Below are 10296 nucleotides of genomic sequence, written 5' to 3'. Positions count from 1 at the left end.
ACAAAAATCAGCCATTAAAGGCACTTGAACTACACCTTATAATTTTTCTACAGCACATGCATGACACATATTTTTCCTAGGAAGTACATTACATAAGAAGATTAACAAACTTGAAAATCATATTTTTCTGAAGCCTATAGGTTTTTCTACACATTTTTCAAGTTATCAGTAATATTAAGGATTAAATAAAACTCTATAGAAAAGTATCTTAAAAATGACATGCAGTAATTTTCTCATGTAGAGCTGGTGACAAGGAACCTAGCAAAATTTATTTCAACAGATTTGGAGTAAATTTGAGTATACAAACATTTTCCAAATCATTTCTCTTTTCAAATAATAAAGAAAAACTGAAAATGAAACTTCCTATTGCTACTGGGCCGGCCCGTGGGAACCAGCTGGCCCACGGCCACACTCGACCTGCTCAGACCGAGCGAAGGGGGTGCGGCGGCCTGGCTCGGGGCTTCAGCCCACGGTCACTTGGCCCAGTTCGGCCGAAGCGAAGGGGGTCACGCCGACGTCGAGACATCACGGCAGCGCGACTCGGCCAACGGGCCGGCGACCATTGCCGGCTGGATCAGGGCAAGCGAGCGAGCGCATGGGGTTCGCAAGGAAGTGGCGAATGCGAGCAGGTAACTAGGAAGGGTGGAGGAGGGGAGGAAGGATGCCTTCCACGGTGGCCTAGCATGGCGGCGCCATGGCCGATGGCGGCGAAGCGCGAAGAATGCGCTACCTTGGCTCAAAAGACGTCACAACCGTGAGCACCAGGTGCCGGAGAGCAAGGCGGAGCTGGGTGCGCTGGATTGCTGGCCGTGGTGGAGCACCGGCGGTGAATTCGCCTGGCGGGACTGCGGTGGCGCTGTGCTCTGCCGCGGCGAGAGGAGGGGCGAGCACGAGAGAGCGAGAGAACGGGCGGGATTGAGTGGAGAGGAGCGTAGCGTCTTCGGCAGATGAAGGCGGGCGCGTGGGAGCGGACGCAGGCTGGCTACGACGCGCGGCGGGCGTTGCCGGCGCATGGCCGCCACGCGGCGGGCGTGCTCTGCCGTGGTCGGAACAGCGAGCGGGAACGGGCGCGGCGTGGCGCGGAGGCAGGCCAGACGCGCGCGGGGCTGGGCTGGGCCGAGGCGAAGCGCGCGGCGCTGCGGGAGGCTCGCTGGGCCAGCTTCGGCCGTGGGCCGAGAAACGAGACGGCGGCCCGTGAAAGGAGAAAAGCCTTTTTCAAATTATATTTTCAAGAAAATTTCAAATACCAGCTTTCAAATATCATTTTGAGCAAGAAAATGACATCTTTTGAAAATGTACCAAAAATGAAAGTTGCTTAGAATTTAATCCTCTACAACTTTGCTTTTATGACCAAAGTCCAATTCTATCTAGATTTTGAATTATAAAATTAAAGTCAATTTTAACTCAAAACCCTAATTTTAGAGAATTATTTTTAAAGCAAAATTTGGCAATAATTTGAATACAAACTTTGCTCCAAAAATTGTACTAAATAATTCTAGATGATTTACAATCATTGCCAAACAAGTTCTACTAACCTAGCAAGCATAATTAGGGTAAAAACAACTCTAAACAAGTGTATGCAACATTTACGTTTCACGAGCATGTTTCGTATGTTTCGAAGCAGTGTTTCAGTTGTTATTTAAATGATTAGGCATGTATGATTAGGATGCTTGATGATGCATGATATGCATGATTTGCAGTGTCTAAATGCTGGCATAACACCGGGGTGTTACAGCCTCCTCCTCCCGAAACACCTCGCTAGCCTCCTCCGCTTCGTCTTCCTCACGCGCGCGTGTCGCCCAGCCCCGTCCGGCTACCAAGAACCTTCGCCGCCGACCCCATCCGCCGCATCCGTCGCCTCCGTCGCCGACACCGACACCGTTCCGGCTGGTAATACCAAATGATGTGAAGTTATACTAAAACATGACGGTTTTAATCTTGCCTATTTCCAGTTGGCGGTTGGAGATTTAGTTTTTCTCTCTTGTTTTTTTCCTGTGCTGCAGGTTGAACGAGTTTCTCACCGAGACACGTTACAGAGTTTTGCTGTCAAGTCTGAGAACCTTGAGAAGCAGTGCCTAGCAGAGGCTATCAAGTCATACTACGAGCTCCGTGTCCTACCATATGAACTGAAGAAGACTGTCGTGTTGTGAGCTCCCTTTATTTTCTGTCTTATACTCTTGTGGATTGGTGTGTTTGTGTTTTTTTTCCTCGCAGAACAAGTGATAGATGATTCACTTTTTAATATATCTCGACAATCGCTTCCTAGCTTTGTATGATCGTGCATAACTTACTCTTGGTTGATATCACGAGCATACTTGAGCTGTTGCAGCAGTTATTCATCAAATACTTGCTTGTTCGTGGCAGTTCACGGCAAGTACTTCTGCATCGTTTGAGATAAAATTAACTAATCATCACCTTTAGTCCCGGGCGCGAAACCGGGACTAAAGGAGGGACCTTTAGTCCCGGATTCGTGCTCCCGGTTTCAAAACCGGGACTGAAGGGGGTTGAGAACCGGGATTACAGCTCGTTTCTCTTCAAGTGAGGCTTATATAGGGAGAAAAACGTTTGCTCCAGCTGACAAAGTCGTCAAAGAGTGATTTCACCACCCCACGGGCTGAGGGTTGTTCATTGCGAATGCGAAAGGTTGTGTCATTGCGCACACCAAAAGGGCAAAGCCGCCAGAGTATGGTAATGGGAACCGACGACCACATGCCTTGGTTGAGCTGAGAAGGTGCAGGAGCAGACCCAAATCTCCTCATCGGCCATCGCACCAAGGGACTGCATCCCAAGTTGCCCCGACACAGGCACACAGCATTGCTGAGGGTGCATTTGGAAAATACATGGCGGAGGTCTTTAGAATTAGCATTGCATTCTTGTGCAAAAAAAGCAACATTTGCATTGTTGTCGTTGAGAGCCATCGCCATCCAAAATGTTCTTTTGACGCGGGTTGGTCCTTGTGCTGAACCTAGCTTGTTTGGTACTTTAGTCCCGGCTCGTATTCCTTTAGTCCCGACTGGTATTACGAGCCAGGACTAAAGGTAATATCTTTAGTCTCGGCTGGTATTACCAGACGGGACTAAAGGTCTTTTAGTCCCGGGCGTTTATAGGAGCCGGGACTAAAGGTGCCTCCCCTATATAAGGCGGTCGTTTTTTCTTCCTCCTCACTCTCCGTCTTCGTCGCCCATCGCCACTGCCGCCGCCGCCCTCGTCACCGTCGCCCGGGGACGGCTCCATGCGCCTCTTCGACGCCGCGTTGGTGCTCTTCAGCGGTCCGCCTCCTCCTCCTCCCAAAACACCTCTCTAGCCTCCTCCGCTTCGTCTTCCTCACGCATGCGTGTCGCCCAGCCCCGTCCGACTGCCAAGAACCTTCGCCGCCGACCCCATCCGCCGCATCCGTCGCCTCCGTCGCCGACACCGACGCCGTTCCGGCTGGTAATACCAAACGATGTGAAGTTATACTAAAACATGATGCTTTTAATCTTGCCTATTTCCAGTTGGCGGTTGGAGATTTAGTTTTTCTCTCTTGTTTTTTTCCTGTGCTGCAGGTTGAACGAGTTTCTCACCGAGACACGTTACAGAGTTTTGTTGTCAAGTCTGAGAACCTTGAGAAGCAGTGCCTAGCAGAGGCTATCAAGTCATACTACGAGCTCCGTGTCCTACCACATGAACTGAAGAAGACTGTCGTGTTCTGAGCTCCCTTTATTTTCTGTCTTATACTCTTGTGGATTGGTGTGTTTGTGTTTTTTTCCTCGCAGAACAAGTGATAGATGATTCACTTTTTAATATATCTGGACAATCGCTTCCTAGCTTTGTATGATCGTGCATAACTTACTCTTGGTTGATATCACGAGCATACTTGAGCTATGGCAGCAGTTATTCATCGAATACTTGCTTGTTCGCGGCAGTTCACGGCAAGTACTTCTGCATCGTTTGAGATAAAATTAACTAATCATCACATTTAGTCCCGGGCGCGAAACCGGGACTAAAGGAGGGACCTTTAGTCCCGGATTCGTGCTCCCGGTTTCAAAACCGGGACTGAAGGGGGTTGAGAACCGGGAGTACAGCTTGTTTCTCTACTAGTGAGGCTTATATAGGGAGAAAAACGTTTGCTCCAGCTGACAAAGTCGTCGAAGAGTGATTTCACCACCCCACGGGCTGAGGGTTGTTCATTGCGAATGCGAAAGGTTGTGTCATTGCGCACACCAAAAGGGCAAAGCCGCCAGAGTATGGTAATGGGAACCGACGACCACATGCCCTGGTTGAGCTGAGAAGGTGCAGGAGCAGACCCAAATCTCCTCATCGGCCATCGCACCAAGGGACTGCATCCCAAGTCGCCCCGACACAGGCACACAGCATTGCTGAGGGTGCATTTGGAAAATACATGGCGGAGGTCTTCAGAATTAGCATTGCATTCTTGTGCAAAAAAAAAAAAGCAACATTTGCATTGTTGTCGTTGAGAGCCATCGCCATCCAAAATGTTCTTTTGACGCGGGTTGGTCCTTGTGCTGAACCTAGCTTGTTTGGTACTTTGGTCCTCTAGATCATACTCCCATGAAAGTCCTCGTCGGCAGGGAGCAACGCTACAACACTGTAGGCATCCTGCAAGCGGTACGACTTCCCCGTAGTCTTGAGGGTGCTCGGCAACTACTGGTGGTTGGACCGACGAGGAGCTAGGACTAAGGTGCTGTTTGGTTCCATGTCACGTTTTGCCACGTCCAGCTGCGACGAGTTGTGGTGGCACCCTAAGTGTGGCGGCAAAATTTAACGCCACACCATGTGGCGACAAACAAGTGTGCTGGTGCTGTGGCCGTCTAAGATTGCGTATGAACCAAACACTAGCCTAATACATGGCAGCGGGCCACAGCTGTGGCGAGGCGGAGTATAACGTGAAGCTAGGAATTATACATAGCAGGGCTGAGCGAAAAGAGTCAACCTGGAAAAACTGAGGGCAGCTCAACTAGTTAGGTTTCTCATGATGATCGTCTAAGTTAATTCATAAATTTGACACGGTTGCTCGTATTTTCTTATATGTATTCTAAGATCTAAGGCGCTATTCTTTCAGTGGTAGGAGGCATGCCCGTTGAATGCCAGGTTGTGTGGTAACTCTATAAATATTGAGATCTAGTGGTTTAGTCTTTCGGAGGTGTTCTTAGGGACGATTTTATTATCTAGTTGTGCTTTGTATGATTTTATTATCTACTCCCTTGTCTCGTGAAAAGTGTCGCTATGAGATTTATGCTGGTCAAACTATCATAATTTGACTAGGTTTGTAAAAAAAATGTTGGTAACATTTATATCTTCAAAGTTTATTACAAAAATATATTCAATGACATATCTAATGATATTTATTATGTACTATAAACCCTAATAGTTCCTTACATATCCGTGGTCAAATAAGTTGAAAACGTTTAACTTCTTGAGAAGTGAGAATGACTTTTACTGAATGGAAGGAAAATAAGATATTAATAGGTATATATGACAATAAATTTTTAATACTTCCTTTTAATATAAATAAAGATTATAAAATTATACTAGTAAAAAATTTGTTGTGGTATGGGTGTGTGTGGGGTGGGGTGGCATGGCCGCTGCCGGGCGCCCCTTGGCTTCACCACTGCACCACGGTGTTCCGCATGTGCCCGTGGCTCCGGTTCCACTCGAAACAATCCCTTTTGCAGTTGACGAGATGGAGTCGAGGAGGCTCTCCACGAAGACCACATGCGAGTGCACGACTTTCAAGGGTGGCTGAAGAACGTCTCTATCACCGTCAGGTTGGCGCCCTCGTCGGCAGTAACGGAGCAGTTCTGGAACGAGAAGCCCGAGTTTGTTCGCTGGGTTGGTGCACCCTTGGGCGGTGATCACGTTGTGAGCGTCAGTGCCGGAGTTGTTATGGACAAGAAGCCAGCATCCCTGGAAGACAGCCTTGGCGTAGCCGAATACGAAGTCAATAGTGACGTGGATCGAGGTCTATAGGGTCACCTTCCTGGCGTGCTAACTTCTGGCCTACAACTTGGACAACGTCGCTCACAACGTGAGAGACCGTAGTGCACACATTCCATGCGCCATCCAATGGTGATGTGTATGAGGCACGTGCCCTTTGGGGCAAATTTTACTCGCCCCAACAGACTTGCCTTGCTGCCTATCAGATCCTTTACCGCTGCCAAGGCAGCACTGATGTTCGTGAACTGGCCGTCGTTGCTGGCATCCTTGGCCACAACGACGTGTCACGTGTGTCACCGATCATATTCGCAAGCATGGCTCTCTGCCCAACACCAGCAGCCTCTGCACCCACACAAGCATGCCACCGCCCATCACCTCCGCGGGGCCAACGACGCCACCTACTGCTAGTGCTGGCAGAAGCGTTGCTATGGCATGCCACCGCCTGTCTCCATGGTGGAGGGGCCACCGCCAATGTCGTTACCTTTTGTTAGCAGCGTCACATTGGCAGGTAGCCGCCCACCGCCACAAGCACCGTGCGCAGATGGTAGCGCCTCCGTGGTGGAGGGGCCACCAATGTCGCCACGAACAATGGTGGTCAGCAGCAATACGAGAACAAGGGTAGAAGCATGCACCATGCCATGTGTAGGGATCATGATATACTTCCTCTGTTCGACAAAAGTGGCATTCTTACTTTTCGAGAAGTTAAACATTTGCAACTTAACTTTTACCAAATATATATGAGAAAATACTAATATTTATGGTATATAATTAGTATCGTTAGATGAATTGCTCAATATATTTTCCACAATAAACTTACTTAGAGATGTAAATGTTGATTATTTTTTTATAAATCTAGTCAAACTCATGTGTATGGTACTGCTGTGAGGATAATTGTACGCATGTTAGCAAAGCTAGTAGCACAAACTATAATAAACTACTAATGCTCAAAGACCTACATACTATACGTGTATATTATCCCTCTCTCTACACCTGATCGATACAGCCTGACTAGCTACCACAAGCTAATCTAGACGCTAGAAACTTAAGGTATCCAATCCTCTCTCTCTTTTTTTACCGTGGTAAAGTGCGTCTCCTAATTAATAATTTGCTACGAAGTCATCATTTCTAAAAATTTTGTATTTTGCGCGTCTTTGGTAACCTTTATTTTCTTTGCTAGCTATAGTACTTACCTGAAAGCTAAGAGATCACTATATTTTTTTTGAGGAGAAGAGAGATCACTATTTTACTACACACTGGGAGGATTTTATTTCCATTCCCAATTATAGTTCGGTTTGGTTTATCCTAAGTCAAATTATTTTACTAAATTTCACTAAGTTTTACTACTATAGAGAATCTTTTTAGCGGTGGCTAGAAATGGTTTGTAGAGATGGCTACTTGGCCCGCCTCTGTAAATCAACGGATGTAGAGACGGATATCAAGCCACGTGCAAAAATCGAGTTCTAGAGGTGGTCCAAAACCCAGATACCTCTAGAGATCGTTTTTTTAACAAATCAGGCAAAAAAATAGCAAAAAGAAGTTTTAACCCTACGAGAAGCTCACTAGCCAAACCCCCATGGTGCTCCAACGGGAACAGGTGCTCGTTGAAGATCACATGTCGTGAGGTGATGACCCGCCCGCTGGTTAGATCGAAGCACCTATAGCCCTTGTGGTCGTCAGGGTAGCCCAAGAAGACGCACACCGTGGACCATGGACAGAGCTTGTTGTTACGAACTTATGATGACGGTCATGTTTGGATAAGAGAGTTGCGTTCAAAAAATGTTTGGATAATAAAGACACTAACACACGGAGATGTTCATAATTTTGTTTTTGGTGGGGTGGGGTGGGTTTGGGGGGGGGGGGGGGGGGGGGGGGGTGTGGAGGCAATGCCAAAAAACACCTGAAACAGAGTTATTGGAGATGTCGCAGTGCAAGGCCTACGGTTGAGTAAGGACAGTCTCAGTGGAAATTTCATGTCACTGTTTCCAATATATCCAGATTTTGAAAACAGTGCAGAAGAGTTTCATCCCCCATGAAACTCTCTACTTCCATGAAACTCTTATCATCTCTCTTCATTAATATGGTGCCACATAAGCATAATTAACGCCCATGAAACTCTGATGAAACCCCATTAAAACTGGCCTAAGTGCATGATTGTAGAGAACCAGGGTGTGCATGCTATCATTTATGGTACAAAGAACACGTTCACCTTTCACGGTTTACTGGGATGTGTAAGGGAAATTAGGGCATGATAGAGAAGGTGAACACCACGACAGGAAAAGAACGACCGGAGAGCCACATTGTCAAATTCCTTCCCGTTATTATCAGTTTGTAAAGCAAGCACAGGGAGATGAAATTGTATGCGAGCATAAGCATGGAGGAGAGAAAAAGGCTGCAGCGCATCATACTTTTGTCGAATGTCCAAATATAATGAGTGAAAAAGCATCCAAGACAACAAGATATACTCAAACCCCTGAATTTCTGAATCGTTAATGCTCCACCGTACCGCGGGTGTTCATTCCACGTCTAGACGCCAGACACGGCGTGGCCTCACGGTGTCCATGTATACTCACGTCAGGTAGGTAAAAAAGAATATCCCACTCCGCAAGCTGGCTCTTCTGCCAGATCCAGTCAAATCCCACTCTCCCCAAGTCCGGTAGTCGAAGCATCGCTCGCCGATGGCGTCTCCGCCCCACTCAGTCGAGGTCTAGACCTTCGGCGACTCGCCCGCACCCCACGCTCGCCAGCGAGCCGCTGGAGCTGGCCGCCGTTTCTCGCGCCGTCACGAGCCCCGACGCGGTGGTGCGCACGGACGACATCATCCACGGCGTCGACCGCCTCCTGGTCCCACGCTCTATGCAGGAGGCCTTCAACCGCCGCCGCAGCCTGGCGTCGATCTCCGCGGCGCATCCGACATGCCCCCGAGGTGGACCCGCGCATGCACGGCCTCCTCAGGAAGCCCGGCCCTGGCCCCGGACCAAAGCGCGCTGCTAGGCTCGACTACCCGGAAAGGGTAGAAGAATGTGACCTATTCTAGGACATACAATGCATTACATACGTATGATCATTACCCTTCAACCGGGTTATTCTATTCCACTTCTAGATAGAGAAACGAACTAAAGGAGAATATTTAATAATACAGCGAAACATTTATACAAAACACCTATCGCGAGCACACGCAAGGGAACTGTAGACAGGCAAGTGAAATCAATCCACGAAATAAATTGATCCATAGACGACACCGTTGTGGTAAAGGTCGTAATGCCAAAGGAATCATTACCGTACCCGCTGGTGCTTCCCGTGTGGGACGCCATGGCACCGAGCCCCGCCGTCACGCTCGCCCCCGGTCCAGGATCCGGAATGCGCCGCTTCGACGGGCAGGGCAGGTGAAGGACTTCATCCAGACGCTGCTGTTGTACCGCCGCTCTCCTCCGTGACCGCACCCCAGCCCTCATTCGCCCCCTGCCTCCTGCTCGGCTGCCTCGCCTGACATGGTGGTCGCCGCCCACTAGAGTGTCACGCCTGACATGTTGCAAGCGTATATTTTAAGTGTTTCAGTTGGTTCAGAGATATGTTGCAAGTGTTTCATGTGGATGTTGTAAAAGTAGATCGGGACGCCGTTGCAATGGTTGCACACTTATGTTACAAACATCTATTCTAAATGTTTCATCTGTTTTTTCAGACATATATTGCAAGTGTGTTTATTTGGATGTTGCATGTGTGTTTATCTGGATGTTGTATATATACTGCAATTGCTTTTCAAGCGTTTTCAGGTGTTTTTACAAGTGTTTCAGACATATGATGTAAGTGTTTCAACTATTTCGAACGCATGTTGCATACGTTTTATTTGGATGTTTCAAAAGTAGATCGAGTGTTGCATCTCTCTTCTCGTCTTCTGCTGCATCGCCTCGGTGTCTCCTCTTTCTCAATGCTGGTGAGGTTCGGGGGGGGGGGGGGCGTGGGCCTGCGTGGGGCGGGCGGCGTGGGTGGGGTACGAGTCGTTCAAGTGGCGCGGACCCGAGCGAGCAGGGCATGCGGCATGGAGCAGGCGCGGAGCGCGGGGAGTAGCAGGTGGCGTTGGCCCGCGTGGGGGCGAGCAACTTGGGTGGGGCGCGAGTCGTTCGAGTGGCGCAGAACCCGAGCGAGCAAGACGTGTGACACGGAGCAGACGCAGGACGCGGGAAGCAGCGTCCAGATGTGGGACTAGGGCCGGACGTCAAGCGCTAACCTGTCCGTTTCTGAATGCGGGAGAGGTCCATACATTAGCTTGTATCAATTGAGATGGAAAATAAGCAGTGAACTCGCTCTGATGTGCTAATTAAATGGGAGCCTGACATGCTTACCAACACTGCACCAATGACA

The sequence above is a fragment of the Miscanthus floridulus genome, chromosome 8 (genome assembly GCF_019320115.1).
Source record: "Miscanthus floridulus cultivar M001 chromosome 8, ASM1932011v1, whole genome shotgun sequence".
Lineage (NCBI taxonomy): Eukaryota > Viridiplantae > Streptophyta > Magnoliopsida > Poales > Poaceae > Miscanthus > Miscanthus floridulus.
Note: the sequence above shows the minus strand (reverse complement) of the source record.